We start from the raw sequence: 21,681 nt of genomic DNA on the forward strand, positions 1-21,681 counted from the left end.
CAGAGAGTTTTCCTCACTCGAGTCTATTTCGTGCTTGCGGAAATTGTGGGCCATCCCAACCTGTGCAATGACAGGGAAGTCCAGTTGAAACTCAAGGTTCTGTAATCCCATGGCCACAGCAATATTGCTGCCTAAACTGAAACTACCAAAGATTGCCTGGTGATTCGCTGCTGTTTGTGGGACCTTGCTGCATCACTGTTCCCCCTGCAGTAACAGCACTCCTCAAATATTCGACAAACCAGAGGGGAGAGGAGGAGAATGTTTTTATGCAGCGAGTTACGAAGATCGGGAAAGCGTTGCCTGAAACGGCAGTGGGAGCAAATTCAATAAAAGAGGGATTGGATAAATACTTGAAAAGGAATCGTCTTCAGAGCTATGTGGAAAGAGCGGGGTGGGGGGAATGGGAACAATTGGAGAGTTCTTTCAGAGAGCTTACGGCACAATGGGTCCCAAGGCCTCCTTCAGTGCTGTTTGATTCTATCATACATTGTCGGCGAAGTCATTTGAGATGTTTCTGCGCGAGGTGATGAAATGAGTCACTGTGTATAAACGTGAGTTTGTCCTTATATTTCTTCTGGTAAACATTTATAAAACACAGTTCAGCCCCAACTGGAGTATTGTGTCCAATTCTGGGCCCCGCACTGTAGGAAGGATGTGAAGGCCTTAGAGAGGGAGCAGAAAAGATTTACGACAATGGTTCCAGGGATGGGGGACTTCAGTGACGGGGATAGACTGGAGAAGCTGGGGTTGCTCTCCTTGGAGCAGAGAAGGTTGAGAGGAGATTTGATCGAGGTGTTCACCATCGTGAAGGGGACTGGACAGAGTAGATCGAGAGAAACTGTTCCCATTGGTGGAAGGGTCGGGAACCAGAGGGACACAGATTTAAGACGATTGGCAGAAGAACCAAAGGCGACACGAGGGAAAACGTTTTTACGCAGCGAGTGGTTAGGATCTGGAATGCGCTGCCTGAGAGGCTGGTGGAGGCAGACTCAATCGCGGCTTTCAAAAGGGAGTTGGATAAGTACCCAAAGGAAAAACATTAGCAGGGTTACGGGGAAAGGGCGGGGGAGGGGGACTGGCTGAGGTGCTCCTGCAGAGAGCCGGCACGGGCTCGATGGGCCGAATGGCCTCCTTCCGTGCTGTAACCGTTCTGTGATTCCCGGTCACTAGAAGAGAGCCAGCGACGGACGTGGTGTGGCCAGTGAACACGTTTACCCAGCCAGCTGCTTGTGACCCTGTCCCCGTTTTATCATCTCGAGCTGTCGCCTCGGGTCGTGAGCATCTGGTGGAAACCCTCCACGGTTATATATTGGCCAGTGAGGCTGGCCCGTGCCTCGCAGTGTCACACCGTGCTGTAAGCCTCCTCACGCTCACACGTACGAGGTGGCAGTGCACACAGCTCCCGTACTGATTCCACCACCTCCTCTTTTAGTTTAAAACTTAATTGTTGCCGGGACTGGAGAATTTTAGCGATGAGGAAAGATTGGACAGGCTGGGGTTGTTTTCTCTGGAACAGAGGAGGCTGAGGGGTGACATTATTGAGGTGTATAAAATTATGAGGGGCCTGGATAGACTGGATAGGAAGGACCTATTTCCCTTAGCAGAAGGGTCAACAACAGAAGGGGGCATAGATTTAAAGTAACTGGGGGGAAGTTTAGAAATGTTTTCACCCAGAGGGTGGTGGGGGTCTGGAACTCACGGCCTGAAAGGGTGGCAGAGGCAGAAATCCCCATCACGTTTAAAAAATACTTGGATGTGCACCTGAAGTGCCGTAACCTACAGGGCTATGGACCGAGAGCTGGAAAGTGGGATTAGACTGGATGACCGGCGCAGATATAATGGTAAGTACTGCAGGAAATAGAATATGGCCAGGGTGATCTCCTGAACTAGTTTTGATCGCCTGGATGGGTCGGAGAGGAATTTTCCCAGATATTTTTCTCCATCAATTGGCCTGGTTTTTGCCTCTCCCGGGAGATCACATGGCTCCGGTTGGGGTGGAGTGTAGAATGTTTCAGTGTAAGGGGTGTCGCAGTTGTGTGAGGCGGACTGGTTGGGCCGGGTGCTCTTTGCCTTTCCGCCATTGTTCATTGTTGATAGGTTTATATGTAACCTTCAGGGCTGCTGACCGAGGGCCGTGCGGCTCTTTGTCGGCCGGCGTGGACACGATGGACCGAGATGGCCTCCTTCTGCCCTGTAAATTTGTATGTTTCTATGATGCACTCCAGGCCCTTCGGTACCCACCGGTTGTGGAAGGCCTCAAGATGCCAGTGGACACGGCGTGCTCCATCTCCAGGGACACCTGGGCGCCAACATATCCGTGGGAAATCGGGCCGGACTGCCACCCGGCCGCCCGCTGCCTGGGCAGCTGCAGGGCAAAGCAGGTCGTACACCCCAGTCACAGCGTCCATTAAATAAAATCTCTGGCGTCTGCTACCCCACAATGTCGCTCGCTCACTGTCGCTCCATTCGCTTCCGCCTCATTGCTTCTCTTTTTCAGCCGTTGTGTTTTATCCTCTTTTCTAACTGTTTATTTTCCAGTTTTGTCATTTGCCAATCAAATGACACAAAAGCTTTCTCCCCGATTACATTCCAGAACAACACATTCTCACAAAGTACGGACTCTCCCGAGGCCACACCTGGACACAGCGACGGCTAAACTGGTGGGTGTGAAGTTGTACTTTTTCATCCCTTCTCTGTCCCAAGGTTTTGTCTTTAAGGGCTGCCTGCCCATTGGGTACAGAGTAACGTACGATTGTGGGGGTGGCTTGGCAACAGTGTACAGGGAGCTTTACTCTGTATCTAACCCCCTGTACCTGCCCTGGGAGTGTTTGATGGGACAGTGTAGAGGGAGCTTTACTCTGTATCTAACCCCCTGTACCTGCCCTGGGAGTGTTTGATGGGACAAAGTGTAGAGGGAGCTTTACTCTGTATCTAACCCCCTGTACCTGCCCTGGGAGTGTTTGATGGGGACAGTGTAGAGGGAGCTTTACTCTGTATCTAACTCCCTGTACCTGCCCTGGGAGTGTTTGATGGGACAGTGTAGAGGGTGCTTTACTCTGTATCTATCCCCGGTGCTGTACCTGCCCTGGGAATATGTGATGGGACAGTGTAGAGGGAGCTTTACTCTGTATCTAACCCCCCTGTACCTGCCCTGGGAGTGTTTGATGTGACAGTGTAGAGGGGGCTTTACTCTGTATCTAACCCCGTGCTGTACCTGCCCTGGAAATGTTTGATGGGACAGTGTAGAGGGAGCTTTACTCTGTATCTAACCCATGCTGTACCTGCCCTAGGAGTGTTTGATGGGACAGTGTAGAGGAAGCTTTACTCTGTATATAAGCCGTGCTGTACCTGCCCTGGGAGTGTTTGATGGGACATTGTAGAGGGAGCTTTACTATGTATCTAACCCCGTGCTGTACCTGCCCTGGGAGTGTTTGATGTGACAGTGTAGAGGGAACTTTACTCTGTATCTAAGCCGTGCTGTACCTGCCCTGGGAGTGTTTGATGGGACAGTGTAGAGGGAGCTTTACTCTGTATCTAACCCCCTGTACCTGCCCTGGGAGTGTTTGACGGGACAGTGTAGAGGGAGCTTTACTCTGTATCTAACCCCCGTACCTGCCCTGGGAGTGTTTGATGGTGACACTTGGTTACTGACATGGGAAAGTTTTTCATTCTCAGCAGTGACATTGCACATTAATAAACATGAACTTGTGAATTAAAATGTCTTATCAATGCAATGGGCACAGCGAGTAATGAGGCTGTAATTAACCAGAGGAGATAAACCAAAGTTTTGCCCGCACGGTTAATGTCATCTCTGGAACACTCAAAAAAAAGAAACGTGTTTAATGGTGCTTCCATGAAGGGTTTGCACAGGGCAGAAGGTTGTGTTCTCTGACATGAGTCATTGGATATAATCTTCTTCCGCAGTCCCTCGGACACTAATATGAGTTCTCAGGTGACTGATGAGTCCAATGCGGGACATACAGTCTCTGTCACTGTAATGACTCAAGAGTCGGGTTACTGTAAGCTCACTCAGGTGCAACCTGATCCATCTTTATTCCAGCCCGAGAGTGCCAGCGTGACAAAGCTTATATACGGGTGACCAAGCACACATGCCACATGCGTACAGCCCGATGACCTCCGACCGCGGCGCCCTCTGGTGTCTGATGGCCCCCAAGCATTAACACATGACATTCCCCGGGGGGCGGGGGGCAGACAGTGGTTGGAGGGACGGTTGGGCAGGGTTCTTGATTTATCATACACTCCTTCCGCTAGCTTTGTGCTTGGCTTATGTTCTTATGATCCGCGTGCTCCCGGCAAAGAGACTCGAGGTGTTTGGCGCCTTCCCGGATGCTTCTCCTCCACTTTGAGCGGTCTTGGGCCAGGGAGTGCCAGGTGTCGTTGGGGATGTTATAGCGTCCCCTCACCCTAAACTCTCTGCAACCGACCAATATTTTTTAAAAATCAGCAAAAAAAAAGAATCAAAGCCAAGCTTTAAAGGCGAAGTGTTGGATTGGTGAGATGGTAGAAGGCTGAAATACTTTCAACACCTTACTTAGTTTATAAATGTCTACCCTCAGCTGGTGAATGGACGTGTGTGGGCTATGAGGGAAGACTGGAATGGGCTTTATTGGGGTCCCCTCCCTGAGAGAACAGACTACAAGTATTCACGGTTGTGGAACACACACCCCTGTGCTCGCTGACCTACATTGGCTCCCAGCCCAGCAGCGCCTCAAGTTTAAAATTCTCATCCTATCTCTGTAACCTCCTCCATCCCTTTAACCAACGTTCCCTGTAATTTGTTTCAGTATGCGGTCTCTTTAACAGGCAGCGTGACCCATTCAAATTTCCGCTAATGCTCAGTGCCTTGCATTGAAAAGCAGGTGAGTGGCCGCGGAGCTTAGCGGGAACGTTGCCTGCACCCTCTCCGAGATCTCTGCGCTCCTCCAATTCTGCCCTCTTGCACATCCCTGATTTCCATCGCTCCACCATCGGTGACCGTGCCTTCAGCTGCCTGGGTCCCAAGCTCTGGAACTCCCTCCCTAAACCTCTCTGATTCTCTCTCTTCCTTTAAGACGCTCCTTAAAACCGACCTCTTTGACAAACTTGTCCCAATATCTCCTTAGCTGCCTGGCTGTCAAACTTTGTTTGATATTTGCTCCTGTGAAGTGGGGCATTTTACTACATTAAAGGTGCTATATAAATGCAAGTTTTATTTATTCGTCCACAGGATGTGAATGTCACTGGGGAGGCCAGCATTTATTGCCCTCGAGAAGGTGGTGGGGAGCCACCTTCTTGAACCGCTGCAGTCCGTGTGGTGAAGGTGCTCCCACAGTGCTGACTTTGTTTGGTACAACTGAGTGGCTCGCTGGGCCATCTCAGAGGGCAGTTCAGAGTTGACCACATTGCTGTGGGTCAAGAGTCACATATGGGCCCAGACCGGGTAACAAATTTCCTTCCCTAAAGGGCATTAGTGAAGCAATTGGGTATTTACGGCAATCCGGCAGTTTCATGGTCACCATAAGAACTAGGAGCAGGAGTAGGCCATTCGGTCCCTCAATAAGATCATGGCTTATCTTTTACCTCAATACATTCCTGCATTATCCCTATATCCCTTGATTCCCAAAAATCTATCGCAAATATACTCAACGACTGAGCCTCCACAGCCCTCTGGGGCAGAGAATTCCAAAGATTCACCACCCTCTGAGTGAAGAAATTTCTCCTCATCTCAGTCCTAAATGGCCGACCCCTTATCCTGAGACTGTGACCCCTGGTTCTAGACTCCCCAGCCCGGGGGAAACATCCTACCTGCATCTACCCTGATTGATACCATCTTTTTAATCCCAAATTTATTTAATTAACTGAAGTTTAAAGTACAAGAGCAGGGAGGTTGTATAGGGCCTTGGTGAGGCCACACCTTGAATATTGTGTACAGTTTTGGTCTCCTAATCTGAGGAAGGACATTCTTACTATTGAGGGAGTGCAGCGAAGGTTCACCAGACTGATTCCTGGGATGGCATGACTGACATATGAGGAGAGACAGAATATAGGTTTATATTCACTGGAATTTAGAAGAATGAGAGGGAATCTCATAGAAACATATAAAATTCTGACGGGACTGGACAGGTTAGATGCAAGAAGAATGTTCCCAATGTTGGGGAAGTCCAGAACCAGGAGTCACCAAGGATAAGAGGTAAGCCATTTAGGACCGAGATGAGGAGAAACTTCTTCACTCGGAGAATTGTGAACTTGTGGAATTCTCTACCGCAGAGAGTTGTTGAGGCCAGTTCGTTAGATATATTCAAAAGGGAGTTAGATGTGGCCCTTATGGCTAAAGGGATCAACAGGTATGGAGAGAAAGCAAGAGTGGGGTACTAAGGTGAATGATCAGCCATGATCACATTGAATGGTGGTGCAGGCTCGAAGGGCTGAATGGCCTACTCCTGCACCTATTTTCTATGTTTCTATGACCCCTTATTCTGAGACTGTGACCCCTCAGCCAAGGGAAACATCCTCCCTGCATCTAACCTGACTAATTCCAAATTTATTTAATTAACTAAAGTATAAATTGCCCCAGCTGCTGTAGTGGGATTTGAACCCACATCTGTGAAACCTCAGTCCAGCCCTCTGACTCACTACACCATTAACATAAACACTATGCCATCCTCCCCCTTGTTATTAGAGAGGAGGATGAGGGCAGACCTGAAGTGCGACTTTGGCCATGACTCACAGACTACGGAACACGTCACATCAATCTGCCCACTAAGATCATAGAAACATAGAAACATAGAAAATAGGTGCAGGAGTAGGCCATTTGACCCTTCGAGCCTGCACCACCATTCAATAAGATCATGGCTGATCATTCCCTCAGTACCCCTTTCCTGCTTTCTCTCCATACCCCTTGATCCCTTTAGCCATAAGGGCCACATCTAACTCCCTCTTGAATATATCCAATGAACTGGCCTCAACAACTCTCTGCGGTAGAGAATTCCACAGGTTAACAACTCTCTGAGTAAAGAAGTTTCTCCTCATCTCAGTCCTAAATGGCTTACCCCTTATCCTTAGACTGTGTCCCCTGGTTCTGGACTTCCCCAACATCGGGAACATTCTTCCTGCATCTAACCTGTCCAGTCCTGTCAGAATTTTCTATGTTTCGATAAGATCCCCTCTCATCCTTCTAAACTCCAGTGAATACAGGCCCAGTCGATCCAGTCTCTCCTCATATGTCAGTCCAGCCATCCCAGGAATCAGTCTGGTGAATCTTCGCTGCACTCCCTCAATAGCAAGAATGTCCTTCCTCAAATTAGGAGACCAAAACTGAACACAATATTCCAGGTGGGGCCTCACCAAGGCCCTGTACAACTGCAGTAAGACCTCCCTGCTCCTATACTCAAATCCCCTAGCTATGAAGGCTAACATACCATTTGCCTTCTTCACCGCCTGCTGTACCTGCATGCCAACTTTCAATGACTGATGAACCATGACACCCCCAGGTCTCGTTGCACCTCCCCTTTTCCTAATCTGCCGCCATTCATATAATATTCTGCCTTCGTGTTTTTGCCCCCAAAGTGGATAACCTCACATTTATCCACATTATACTACATCTGCCATGCATTTGCCCACTCACCTAACCTGTCCAAGTAACCCTGCAGCCTCTTAGCGTCCTCCTCACAGCTCACACCGCCACCCAGTTTAGTGTCATCTGTAAACTTGGAGATATTACACTCAATTCCTTCATCTAAATCATAAATGTATATTGTAAAGAGCTGGGGTCCCAGCACTGAGCCCTGCGGCACTCCACTAGTCACTGCCTGCCACTCTGAAAAGGACCAATTTATGCCGACTCTCTGCTTCCTGTCTGCCAACCTGTTCTCTATCCACATCAGTACATTACCCCCAATACCATGTGCTTTAATTTTGCACATCAATCTCTTGTGTGGAACCTTGTCAAAAGCCTTTTGAAAGGGGCCTCGCACAACAAGATTGCTAATTAGTCCCTTCTCATTACACATCACCCAGTCTAGGATGGCCAGCCCTCTAGTTGGTTCCTCAATATATTGGTCCAGAAAACCATCCCTAATACACTCCAGGAAATCCTCCTCCACTGTATTGCTACCAGTTTGGTTAGCCCAATCTATATGTAGATTAAAGTCGCCCATGATAACTGCTGTACCTTTATTGCACGCATCCCTAATTTCTTGTTTGATGCTGTCCCCAACCTCACTACTACTGTTTGGTGGTCTGTACACAACTCCCACTAGCGTTTTCTGCCCTTTGGTATTCCGCAGTTCCACCCATACAGATTCCACATCATCCAAGTTAATGTCCTTCCTTACTTTTGCGTTAATTTCCTCTTTAACCAGCAACGCTACCCCACCTCCTTTTCCTTTCTGTCTATCCTTCCTGAATGTTGAATATCCCTGGATGTTGAGTTCCCAGCCTTGGTCACCCTGGAGCCATGTCTCCGTGATACCAATCATATCATATTCATTAATTGCTGCCTGTGCAGTTAATTCATCCACCTTATTACGAATACTCCTCGCATTGAGGCACAGAGCCTTCAGGCTTGTCTTTTTAACACACTTTGCCCTTTTAGAATTTTGCTGCAATGTGGCTCTTTTTGATTTTTGCCTTGGGTTTCTCTGCCCTCCACTTTTACTTTTCTCCTTTCGATCTTTTGCTTCTGCCCCTATTTTACTTCCCTCTCTCTCCCTGCATAGGTTCCCATCCCCCTGCCATATTAGTTTAACTCCTCCCCAACAGCACCAGCAAACACTCCTCCTAGGACATTGGTTCCGGTCCTGCCTAGGTGCAGACTGTCCGGTTTGTACTGGTCCCACCTCCCCCAGAACTGGTTCCAATGCCCCAGGAATTTGAATCCCTCCCTGCTGCACCACTGCTCAAGCCACATATTCATCTGAGCTATCCTGCGATTCCTACTCTGACTAGCACGTGGCACTGGTAGCAATCCCGAGATTACTACCTTTGAGGTCCTACTTTTTAATTTAACTCCTAGCTCCCTAAATTCAGCTTGTAGGACCTCATCCCGTTTTTTACCTATATCGTTGGTACCAATATGCACCACGACAACTGGCTGTTCACCCTCTCTTTTCAAAATGTCCTGCACCGGCTCAGGTAGGCAACATACCATCCTGGAGTCTTGATTGCGGCCACAGAAACGTCTATCTATTCCCCTTACAATCGAATCCCCTATCACTATCGCTCTCCCACTCTTTTTCCTCCCCTCCTGTGTGGGAGGCATCTCATTTCTCCACTCGGCATCTCAGGAGGCCATCGAATGGATAATCAAACTAGACGTCCCGTTATAAGCTTTTACCATCATACGAAACAACAATGCCAGATTTTGTTATCTAAATTGCTGTTTGTGGGAGCTTGCTGTGTGCAAATTTGCTGCCGCGTTTCCTAAATTATTACAATGTGGTACTTTGGAATGCCCAAGAGATGCTATTTAAATGCAAATTCCTTCTATCTCGTAACTTAAATACTAAATTGCTTTGGGGATATTAAATACAGTAGGTAAACCAGAAATGAGGACTTCTCATCTTAAGGGTTTTAGTGTGAAAATTCAAACATCTTTATTTGGACGGCAAGACTATGGAAAGACCGTCCAGGTTTGGAGCAAATGTAGTATCATAGAAACATAGAAAATAGGTGCAGGAGTAGGCCATTTGGCCCTTCGAGCCTGCACTGCCATTCAATGAGTTCATGGCTGAACATGCAACTTCAGTACCCCATTCCTGCTTTCTTGCCATACCCCTTGATCCCCCTAGTAGTAAGGACTTCATCTAACTCCTTTTTGAATATATTTAGTGAATTGGCCTCAACAACTTTCTGTGGTAGAGAATTCCACAGGTTCACCACTCTCTGGGTGAAGAAGATTCTCCTCATCTCGGTCCTAAATGGCTTACCCCTTATCCTTAGACTGTGACCCCTGGTTCTGGACTTCCCCAACATTGGGAACATTCTTCCTGCATCTAACCTGTCCAAACCTGTCAGAATTTTAAACGTTTCTATGAGGTTCCCTCTCATTCTTCTGAACTCCAGTGAATACAAGCCCAGTTGATCCAGTCTTTCTTGATAGGTCAGTCCCGCCATCCCGGGAATCAGTCTGGTGAACCTTCGCTGCACTCCCTCAATAGCAAGAATGTCCTTCCTCAGGTTAGGAGACCAAAACTGTACACAATACTCCAGGTGTGGCCTCACCAAGGCCCTGTACAACTGTAGCAACACCTCCCTGCCCCTGTACTCAAATCCCCTCGCTATGAAGGCCAACTTAAGAATGCCATTTGCTTTCTTAACCGCCTGCTGTACCTGCATGCCAACCTTCAATGACTGATGTACCATGACACCCAGGTCTCGTTGCACCTCCCCTTTTATCTACATAACCTCACATTTATCTACATTATACTTCATCTGCCATGCATTTGCCCACTCACCTAACCTATCCAAGTCGCTCTGCAGCCTCATAGCATCCTCCTCGCAGCTCACACTGCCACCCAACTTAGTGTCATCCACAAATTTGGAGATACTACATTTAATCCCCTCGTCTAAATCATTAATGTACAATGTAAACAGCTGGGGCCCCAGCACAGAACCTTGCGGTACCCCACTAGTCACTGCCTGCCATTCTGAAAAGTCCCCATTTACTCCTACTCTTTGCTTCCTGTCTGACAACCAGTTCTCAATCCATGTCAGCACACTACCCCCAATCCCATGTGCTTTAACTTTGCACATTAATCTCTTGTGTGGGACCTTGTCGAAAGCCTTCTGAAAGTCCAAATACACCACATCAACTGGTTCTCCCTTGTCCACTCTACTGGAAACATCCTCAAAAAATTCCAGAAGATTTGTCAAGCATGATTTCCCGATTATCGTGCACAGGATCTGTAACTGTAATTAGAGTTTCTGCTTTCGTGTACTTCCTGGTGTTTTCACTGGTGGAGCAGATGGCCGCATCGCTCGTGCCCTGTGCAGATTCGGTTGAGCGCTGTCCCTTGTCTCCAAGGAAGGTCAAAGCCAGGGCCCTCTGCTGTTGGCTCGGTGATGAGGCGTTGGTTCTTTTTGTCGCTTGCGTCCCACGATTCCGTCCGCCTGGATAGTGCATCGTTACCAGCTGCGTGAATATCAGCTGCTGTTTCCCAGAAAGTCCGGCGCCATTTTAAGCGCTTTCCTGTTGGGTTTGTCAAGTCTTTGTGAACGGGAAGGTCTATGTTGCTCATGGTGTTTTTCCCATCTCACGGAGCACGGTGGGGCGTGGCGAATGGTGGGGGGGAGGGCAATGTGGGACTGCACTGGGAGCCACTCAGTTGGAGCGGACTTGAGTGTCCCTGACACCATCCTCATTCCAGTGTTTAGCTGCACGTGACGACGTCTGGTGTACTAGCCATTGCCGAACCTGTGGCCAACATCTCGCCGTAGGCAACTTGGCCCATACAGCAGTGCCTGGTCTCCAGTCGTCTTGGACCCTCTTGCCACTGGACCAAGATCGTGCTCAGCTAAGCCCGTGTGGTAGCCGGTGTACAACGACCACCCCACGTTAGTAGCGAGGGGATTTGAGTATAGGAGCAGGGAGGTCTTACTGCAGTTGTACAGGGCCTTGGTGAGGCCTCACCTGGGATATTGTGTTCAGTTTTGGTCTCCTAATCTGAGGAAGGACGTTCTTGCTATTTAGGTAGTGCAGCGAAGGTTCACCAGACTGATTCCAGGGATGGCTGGACTGACATATGAGGAGAGACTGGATCAACTGGGCCTTTATACACTGGAGTTTAGAAGGATGAGAGGGGATCTTGTAGAAACGTATAAGATTCTGACGGGACTGGACAGGTTAGATGCGGGAAGAATATTCCCGATGTTGGGGAAGTCCAGAACCAGGGGACACAGTCTTAGGATCAGGGGTAGGCCATTTAGGACTGAGATGAGGAGAAACTTCTTCACTCAGAGAGTTGTTAATCTGTGGAATCAAGGGGTATGGAGAGAAAGCGGGAAAGGTGTACTGAGGGAATGATCAGCCATGATCTTATTGAATGGCGGTGCAGGCTCGAAGGGCCGAATGGCCTACTCCTGCACCTATTGTCTATTTTTCCATGTTTCTATGTTAAAAGAACTCACGCACGGGCATTTTCCACTCCTCTAACATGAAGTTTGGGACCTGGAACGTCAGGATCCTCATGGACAACCCCAACAGCGACAGGCCGGAACGCCGCACCGCCATAGTTGCCCGGGAGGTTAGACACTTTGATACTGTCTGTCCCACCTGTGACAGGGTCTGTTCAGCCATCTAAAAAACTGATTTTAAGATTGGAAGCAAGTCTTCCTCGATTCTGAGGAACTGCCTAGGATGACATAGAGGGGATTCCAAGCCGCAAAGAACTACAACTCCCAGCGTCCCTGGCGTCAAGCCCACCTTCTATATCCGGTCGCTTTCGCGTCAGTTCCGGTGTCGCTCTCTCTCCCACCGAACGCCCCAAACGCAGCGGCAACCGAACGTGCTGGCGAGGGGCGGGGCGGGGCACTTGCTGATTGGCAGGCGGCCCGGCCCATGGGAGGAGGAGGGGGCGGCGGCGGGGCGAGCCGGCCGGCCAATGAGCGGGCGGCGGGCGTGCCGAGCAAGTTAGTGAGGCCGGGCGGTGGCGCGGCGGCTTTTTCTCTCTGTCTCCCGCTGTCGACGGCCGTCCCCCTCCCCCCCCCCCCCCTCCAGGTGAGGAAAATCGGGGTAAACTCGACAACCGGCGGCGGTTCTGAGTGAAAGTCGGGCGCGGGCTGTCGTTTGGCGCCGGAACCGGGTCGATCGGATGACATTTTGTTTTACCTCAGTTTCCCCCCCACCCCCTCCCTCCCCGGTGTGTGTGAGGGGGGCGAGTTAGGCCTCGGCCAGCAGGCTGTGAGGGAGTGCGAGTGGTCCGGGGGTGAGTGTGCGGTGGGCCCGGGGGGGTGGGGAGAGAGAGCGAGAGCCTGAGGTGTTGGCCATTGCTGGCCATCCACACCGTCACAGCTGGCCTCTGAGCTGCTTCTGTTTCACGTTTTCTATCATTTATCTCCCCTCACACCCCACACACACTCACAGCAACAAAACCCCAGCTCATTCCTCCTGCAACTCTCTCTTGAGCCCTTGGTATGTACATCTCTCTCCCTCTTCATTCTGCTCCCCTTGCACACTTCTTTTTCCATGTTGTAAAAATGTCTTCAATCCCCTGAATATCATCTTCAATCCCCTGAATATCTTCTTCACTCCCCTGAATATCTTCTTCAATCCCCTGAATGTCTTCTTCAATCCCCTGAATGTCTTCTTCAATCCCCTGAATATCTTCTTCAATCCCCTGAATATCTTCTTCAATCCCCTGAATATCTTCTTCAATCCCCTGAATGTCTTCTTCAATCCCCTGAATGTCTTCTTCAATCTCCTGAATATCTTCTTCAATCCCCTGAATGTCTTCTTCAATCCCCTGAATATCTTCTTCAATCCCCTGAATATCATCTTCAATCCCCTGAATGTCTTCTTCAATCCCCTGAATGTCTTCTTCAATCCCCTGAATGTCTTCTTCAATCCCCTGAATGTCTTCTTCAATCCCCTGAATGTCTTCTTCAATCCCCTGAATATCTTCTTCAATCCCCTGAATATCTTCTTCAATCCCCTGAATGTCTTCTTCAATCCCCTGAATGTCTTCAATCCCTGATACAACACTCTCTCTCTCGGTCTTTTCATGTATTTATTCCCACATTACAACAGTGAAGCACACTCCAAAAGTACTTCATTGGCTGTAAAGCGCTTTTGGGACGTCAGTTGGTCGTGAAAGGCGCTATAGACAGGCACGGCTTTCTTCCCTTTCTAATTAACTCAAATCGTTTTCTTTTTAATTTGACGACCCACCGTCGCCCGACAACAGGTTATCCGGTCGTTTACCTCACTGCTGCCTGCGGGAGCTTGCTGTGCACAAATTGGCTGCTGCCAAATTTCCGTCTGCGCTTCGAAAAGCGCTTCGTTGGGCTGGAGAGGGCAATGGGACGTCCCGAGGTGGTGGGTGAAAGGTGCCTTGTAAATGCAAAGTCTTTCTGACCTGTCTTTTCATTTAATGTTTTTTTTTCCCCCCGCGAGCCGAGGCTCAATGGGTATTGACAGTAGGGAGACTAGTTGCTGAATTACTGTAAAACCGACTCCGGGTCACGTCAGGACGTCTTAGTAAGTGTAATGAAAGACTGCGCGGTCTCGCTGACCGATTCCTGTCTCACACGTTTGAGATTAGATTAAAAAGCTGATCTTTCTGTATTTTTATAATCTCCATATTGTACTGTAGCTCCCTTAGAAGTTATAAATGTCAGTGCATTGTGTCAGAAATGTTTTTAGAGTTTACCAAGATATAATTAATCTAAAAATAAACTTGACGTCTATCCAAAATGTTGTACAAAATGAGGTGTTACATATGATGAACTATTGACTCTTTTTGTTCGGGGCATTTTACCACAAAGGTTAATGGAGTTTGAAAGCTGTGGTCGGGAGATCTTTTTTAAAAAAAAAAATAATTGAACTAAATTTATTAATAGAGCAATTATTTCTATGCTTTTCTTGCGGTTGGCTATGCATCCTGTTGGTCACCTGTTGCTATCACTCACTATTACCTGCTGACGGGACGCTTGTGAGAACTGTTTCCTTCTACCTGAAGGCTGTTTGCCAATTACGTTCAACGTCTCAGTTCATGGTTTTTAAGAAATGTGTCATGGCTTTGCAATGAATCTGGAATATATATTGACTTTAAATGAATTTTGTGCATCAAGATGAGGGATGATAACAATGGGCGATGCCACGCTTTGCCATTTTGGGCATCGGATGTCGGTATCGAGCAATTCCAGGTCAAAATATACAGTGAGCCTCCCTCTATTCTGCCTGGGCAATGTACCTCAGTCTCTCAGAGCAGCTTCTGCCACACTCATCTGTCACTCCAGTTATCACGCCAGCTTGTCCTGTGCCCACTCCTAGTCAGATTGCTAAGTTAAGGGGTAGTTTGTGTTGTGACCTCCTGGTCATTATGGTTTGAGATTGCCATGATTTCTCACTTGATGTAGGATTGTTGCAGACAAGAGGAAACCTATTCTGAGCCTGGGTTGGGGAGGGAGCTTTTTTATTTAGCAATAGAAGAGATAATATATATTAAATTTTTTTTTTTTTTTAAAAAAGCAAATTTCACCAATATATTTTGATGGTTATTTTAAATTTATTAAGGCATTGTATTCGTTGTACCTAATAAATTTGCAAATGGCCATTTTTATTATGTGAGCCTTCACAGTGATTATCCATTGGCTATTCAACTGTGTGAGGTGTCCTGGGTGCTATCGGGAGCAGGATCTCTGGCTGATTTCTGTATCCTAACCCAGGGGCACCAAAGTGAATATTAGCACTCCTCGCTCACCTAAGATTAGTTAACTCGGCATGGACATCAGCCAGTATTTCAAAATGATTATCCTGGAAGAGCGCAGGTATGTTGCTGTGCTTGGGTGTCAGTAGATATTCAAATTAAAATCAAATCTGGATGATATTTGCATGTGTTTTCATTGGTTAATGTGAAATTGTTAAAATTAAAAGGCCCTTTTTCAATGCTTGCAGATTAATATATGGCTAATGTAAGATTCAAGGCAGCAATGAAATCAAAAGCTTCTGATACTGTGAAGAAATACCATGTTGTTATCTATGTGGCTTGTGTGTTTCTCCTCTTTCTCATCCCCTACCCCACCGAACCGCCCTTTTACAATTTTCTTCCCGTCGCCCCTGCCATTCTGACGTGCAGTTTGTGGGGTGCCGGGCACTGTCGATACCTCGTACCCACTCTTCGCACATGAGCTGACACTTCAGGCTGTGGTGGGCATCACGGATGAGCCAGATTTTGACTCTCTATCCTTTTTTTCAGCATGGGAGGAGGGTTCCCGTTGATCATGAAGAGCAGCGGTGTCCTCTGGCTGATTTCTCACCCCTTAGCTGGGCAATCAAAGCTGACTGTAGCATCCTTGTGGTACAGTTGGTATGCTCCGTTGAGAGCAGCTAACACTCAGATCAGACCTTGGACATTCTGGTTTTGAACGGCTCGGCTGCACAATAGGGCAGTGATGTAGCAGCTGACCTGACGTGCTTTGTGGTGCCCATCAGTCACGCTGTCGGTAAAGTTATTCTGAGTTAGACGTAGGTGAAAAGGTATTTATAGGAAGGCTGATATCTTGCCTGAAAATATTTTAATATCGCATGACAGCAGAATGCAGAAATACAGCAGGTATCTTGAAGCTGGAGTCGTTTTTAATGTGCTCTGATTCTTTGTACAGTTTATAGATAAGTGGGTGGGAGCATGGGGTACCAATGACTACCCAGTGATTCATGATGCAGTGCTCGTGTGTCATGCACTAGGCCATACAGACCTGAAGATCACTGGTTGGATTCCTGGCCTGTGTTGTTAGCATTACAGTTGGGGCTTAATGCTACTGGGCTGTGGAAGGAAAACATAAGACCGGATTTCTGCTCCTGATCGCAAAAGTGTGTCTAGAAATGGGAGTGTTTGGTCCTGAACGGTTGAACCGTCTCATGGCCTCAGCTGAATCCTGGGTGAGGTTCCAGAGAGTTGGTGCTTGTGAATTGTATTGCAGTAAAAAGAAAGACTTGCATTTATATAGAGCCTTGCACGACCTCAGGATGTACCAAAGCACTTTACAGCCAATGAAGTACTTTTGAACTGTACCGCGGCAGCCAATTTGCAAACAGCAAGGTTCCATAAACAGCAATGTGATCATGATCACATAATCTGTTTTAACGATGTTGATTGAGGGATAAATATTGACCAGGTCTCCCCTGCTCTTCTTCGAATAGTGCCGTGGGATCTTGTATGTCCAACTGAGAGAGGGAAGATGGGGCCTCGGTTTAACATCTCATGCGAAAGACTCCACCCCCGACAGTCCATCACTCCCTCAGTACTGCGCTGGGAGTGCCGACCTGGATTATGGACGCAAGTCCATGGAGTGGGACTTGAACCCACAACCTTCTGACAGGCGAGAGTGCTACCCAGCAACTGGGCAACTGGTAGAGTTTGAATGATAGCATTGATGGTGTGAAACCGATCATGGCCCAGTCGGGCTCTGTCCCGTAGTCAATAATCCAGGTGTGCAGACAAGGAGGATATAACGGGACTGCAATGGGTCAAGACCGCACCGCACCTTGCCTTTAATTAGGGGCCTCAATAATTTACTTTGACATTGGTTTGGATGAAGAAGGCCCAAATCTCATTTGATCTTTTGCTTCTGGCATACCAGTGCTATCATCTTCCCATTATAGCATCTGACTCGAGTCCAGAGCCCTTGCCTGAACCCATTCCAGCTGATCATCACCCGCTGTGCAAATAAATACCTGATGTCTGTTTTAAATTTGCCCTTTACAAATTTGAACCTGTGCACTGTCCAAAAGTAACATCTGAGAGCAGACGGGGCCTCAGCACTAATCCCTGGGGTAGCCCACTCAGTACTTCCCCCTCATACGCTGTACGTTGCTCCTTTATTAGTTCATTCTTGGCCATAAGCCTTGCGCAGTTGAGGAGACTGAGTGGGCAGTACTTTATGCTGGAAATATAGCAGGTCAGTCTGCATCTGTGGCGAGGACAGATGAGTTATTGTCTTTGAAGAAGGTTTTCCACCCGAAGCATTAACTTGTCTGGCCTGGCCACAGATGCTGATTGACCTGCTGTGTGTTTGCAGCACCTTCTGTTTCTTTCAGATTTCCATGTCTGCGGTATTTTGCTTTTTTACTCATTTTTTGCTGGCTGCCAGGAAGTGTGCGAGAGCGTCCCGGTGAGGAGTCTTGTCCATGTTGTTGCTTTTTCTGTTTTTTTCCCCCTTCACAGGAGCAGAGCAAAGATTAGCAATTCAGTTGGGTGAGCACTAATCCCTTTCACTTCCGATTTTCTCTTGAAGCCGCCCCCTTTTGAAGAGGCGCAGTTTTATGAGAGCCATCGGCTCATTGGTCCCGCAAATGACCTTACTTTGTGTCAGATTTGACGGTGAACTTGAAGCTATTTGAGGGAGTACAGCACAACTGAGCCTGATCCTGTCCAAGCCTGTGTGCATTTTCCTGGATTGGGACCTCCGTGGTGATTTAATTATTCCCTGCTTTAATGCACCATTCCTGAAGCCAGCTTGGTGGCTGATCGCCATGACTTTATCGGTTGCTCGAAAGTTCGTAAGTGGATTGCAGGAGGGGTTAGGGGCAACTCTCCCGTGCGAGCACATGAGTATTTATGTTGCCTCGAACGCATACTCTTTCCCCCCTCCTAATCTGCGGCAACTGCTTGGCCATAGGATGGAAACAATCATATCTTTCCATTCCTTTTGATGGGTAAATGTGCCTTTTTATTATTTCTGTTACTGTAGATCAGAAACTTCTGTTAGTTGCTCACTTTCTTGCATGTATGCCTGCACTACAGCGACTACATTTTGATCTGTTGGACTGGCTCTGCTTTGTTCCGAATTGGAAAATGTAACGGCAACCCCTGGAGCCAGGGTGGGGGGGAGAATTTGTCATTCTTGACCTCATCACCTGGAAGAGAGGGAGGGGGAGCGGCTCTGGAAGGGATCTATGCCTTCGACAATTTAGTGTGTTGCCTCGTATGTTGCTTATGTGGCGCTGATAGTTAGGCAGAAGGAAGGATGGGAGCTGTGTACATTCGTGTGGCTTGCTCACCCTGTATTGGGCAGCAGCTGGGGTGCTGCACTTTGCCTCAGCACCCTGGACCGGGGAGGTGGAAAATAGGCCAGCTTCAGATCACTTCCTGCGAATTGCAAAGTCCCAGAGAAGGGCATAGAAACATAAAAAATAGGTGCAGGAGTAGGCCATTCGGCCCTTCTAGCCTGCACCGCCATTCAATGAGTTCATGGCTGAACATGCAACTTCAGTATCCCATTCCTGCTTTCTCACCATACCCCTTGATTCCCCTAGTAGTAAGGACTTCATCTAACTCCTTTTTGAATATATTTAGTGAATTGGCCTCAACAACTTTCTGTGGTAGAGAATTCCACAGGTTCACCACTCTCTGGGTGAAGAAACTCCTCCTCATCTCGGTCCTAAATGGCTTCCCCCTTATCCTTAGACTGTGTCCCCTGGTTCTGGACTTCCCCAACATTGGGAACATTCTTCCTGCATCTAACCTGTCTAACCCCGTCAGAATTTTAAACGTTTCTATGAGGTCCCCTCTCATTCTTCTGAACTCCAGTGAATACAAGCCCAGTTGATCCAGTTTTTCTTGATAGGTCAGTCCCGCCATCCCGGGAATCAGTCTGGTGAACCTTCGCTGCACTCCCTCAATAGCAAGAATGTCCTTCCTCAGGTTAGGAGACCAAAACTGTACACAATACTCCAGGTGTGGCCTCACCAAGGCCCTGTACAATTGTAGCAACACCTCCCTGCCCCTGTACTCAAATCCCCTCGCTATGAAGGCCACCATGCCATTTGCTTTCTTAACCGCCTGCTGTACCTGCATGCCAACCTTCAATGACTGATGTACCATGACACCCAGGTCTCGTTCCAACTCCCCTTTTCCTAATCTGTCACCATTCAGATAATAGTCTGTCTCTCTGTTTTTACCACCAAAGTGGATAACCTCACATTTATCCACATTATACTTCATCTGCCATGCATTTGCCCACTCACCTAACCTATCCAAGTCGCTCTGCAGCCTCATAGCATCCTCCTCGCAGCTCACACTGCCACCCAACTTAGTGTCATCCGCAAATTTGGAGATACTACATTTAATCCCCTCGTCTAAATCATTAATGTACAGTGTAAACAGCTGGGGCCCCAGCACAGAACCTTGCAGTACCCCACTAGTCACTGCCTGCCATTCTGAAAAGTCCCCATTTACTCCTACTCTTTGCTTTCTGTCTGACAACCAGTTCTCAATCCATGTCAGCACACTACTCCCAGTGCAGTACTGAGGGAGCGCCGCACTGTCGGAGGTGCCATCTGTTCTCTCAGGTGGACGTAAAAGATCCCATGGCATTATTTTGAAGAGCAGCAGGGGAGTTATCCCCGGTGTCCTGGGGCCAATATTTATCACTGAATCAACATAACAAAAACAGATTATCTGGTCATTATCATATTGCTGTTTGTGGGAGCTTGCTGTGCGCAAATTGGCTGTCGCGTTTCGCGCATTACAACAATGACTACACTCCAAAAGTACTAATGAAATGCTCAGCTTGTGAAATCCAAGTGATCTTTTTTTCTTTTATGTTGAATTTATCGATAGGATTTTGGGTGCCGAGGTCTTCCTGTTCGTAGCACTCGGCTGGGGATTTGTCATTCGTATTGAGTACTGAAGTTAATACTGAACTTCTGCACTCTGAGGACGTCCTAAAGCGTTTTACAGCCAATGAAGTACTTTTGAAGTGTAGTCACTGTTGTCATGTTGTCTGAATTCTGAGCGGAACCAAATTATAAATGAACCCCAAGCGATTCACTTCAAATCTATTCAGAGTTGGTATGCAGTAGAAGAAGCCTAACTGAGCTCTGAACAAACATAGTAAGATGAAATCAAGGAAGAATGATAATTTCTGGAGAATGCGGTGAAGGTGCAAGAGCTGTGACAAAGGTGCAACCCTAACCCTGCGGCATTTCCTTGCAAGCAGCTCTCTCATTATTGTAAATAGCGTTCTCTTGTAGGACTTGTAGGAGTCCAGCAAGGTGACGTTTTGGAATATTTACTTTTCTGGGAATTGATCTGACCTCCACTTAACAGTTTTCCCTGATGGGAAGCGCGGTCGGGAATGTCCAGTGTATAGAATCACAGGGAAGAAAACCATCTTCCACCAATCAATGGTGCATAGTGCAGCATATTGCTTTTCCTGCTCAGTCAGACTGCACTGGAAGTTTAGATTAGGCTACTGAAGGAAGGAAGACGACCACTGGATGTCTCAAAGCGCTTTGCACCCAATGAAGTACTTTTGGAGTGTAGTCATTGTTGTAATGCGCGAAACGCGACAGCCAATTAAGTAATGAGTGTTGTACGTTACACACTTGTAGTGAAGTGATTTATCATTTAGGCTGAGACCAAAGTTGTTGGTGATTTATTTTGTATTAATGCTTTCACGCTTGCAAGACAGGCGTTGTCTGTGTCGAAGTGTTGGAGCATTTCTTACCGTAACTAACTTCTCCCCACCTATTACAGTCCGTTAGCTGAGAGGGCAGGCAGACAGCAACTTGCCAGCTCCCTGCCAATGCTGATTTGTCTTTTAGTTCCATAGGTCATTAAGAGCTCCTGAGGTGGAATTGTTAGTGACTGATGAGTCCAAAGCAGGAACAACCGATTTGGTCACACTTGGTTGCAGCATTGGGAGGTCTGTGTGGAAACAGTCAGTTGTTGAAGCCACTGTGTGGTTTTGGTGCTCAACACTCAGTTTTGAAATGAGCTGCTTTGCAGAGCAGTGTGCCACGTTGCCCGTAAATGGGAATATTGCAGGCTTTGAAGTTTCTTTTAAAAGGTGCTTTTGTCATTTTTCTTTCACCCATAGTAGATGTAGCTGCCCAAACAAATTGACCAGTCGGAAATATGCCAGAGTGATTTTGGGCAGTCCCTCGGGCAATTGAAATCTGGAGTTTGCATTGCAAACCACTTCATGGGCTGCCTATTCTCCAATTTCATCCTCCTCTCT

The 21,681-nt window shown here is 47.7% G+C and overlaps 1 protein-coding gene across 10 annotated transcripts in view; it reads left to right on the forward strand.

Moving 5' to 3' along the window:
• The first annotated feature begins 202 nt into the window (after window positions 1-202).
• Window positions 203-21,681, forward strand: part of LOC139239116 (protein Smaug homolog 1-like) — a 102,791-nt gene continuing 81,312 nt past the window's right edge. For 2 of the 10 annotated variants that reach the window (XM_070867638.1, XM_070867648.1), the window contains exon 1: window positions 13,778-14,043. The gene's annotated coding sequence lies outside the window, so the exon portion shown is untranslated. Of the gene's footprint in view, window positions 552-2,612; window positions 2,661-12,648; window positions 12,716-12,755; window positions 12,924-13,777; window positions 14,044-14,130; window positions 14,195-17,126; window positions 17,148-21,681 lie in introns of those variants that run through there. The other 8 variants (XM_070867645.1, XM_070867644.1, XM_070867642.1 and 5 more) reach the window with 8 other exon arrangements.

The sequence above is a fragment of the Pristiophorus japonicus genome, chromosome 26 (assembly GCF_044704955.1).
Source record: "Pristiophorus japonicus isolate sPriJap1 chromosome 26, sPriJap1.hap1, whole genome shotgun sequence".
Classification (NCBI taxonomy): Eukaryota; Metazoa; Chordata; class Chondrichthyes; family Pristiophoridae; genus Pristiophorus; species Pristiophorus japonicus.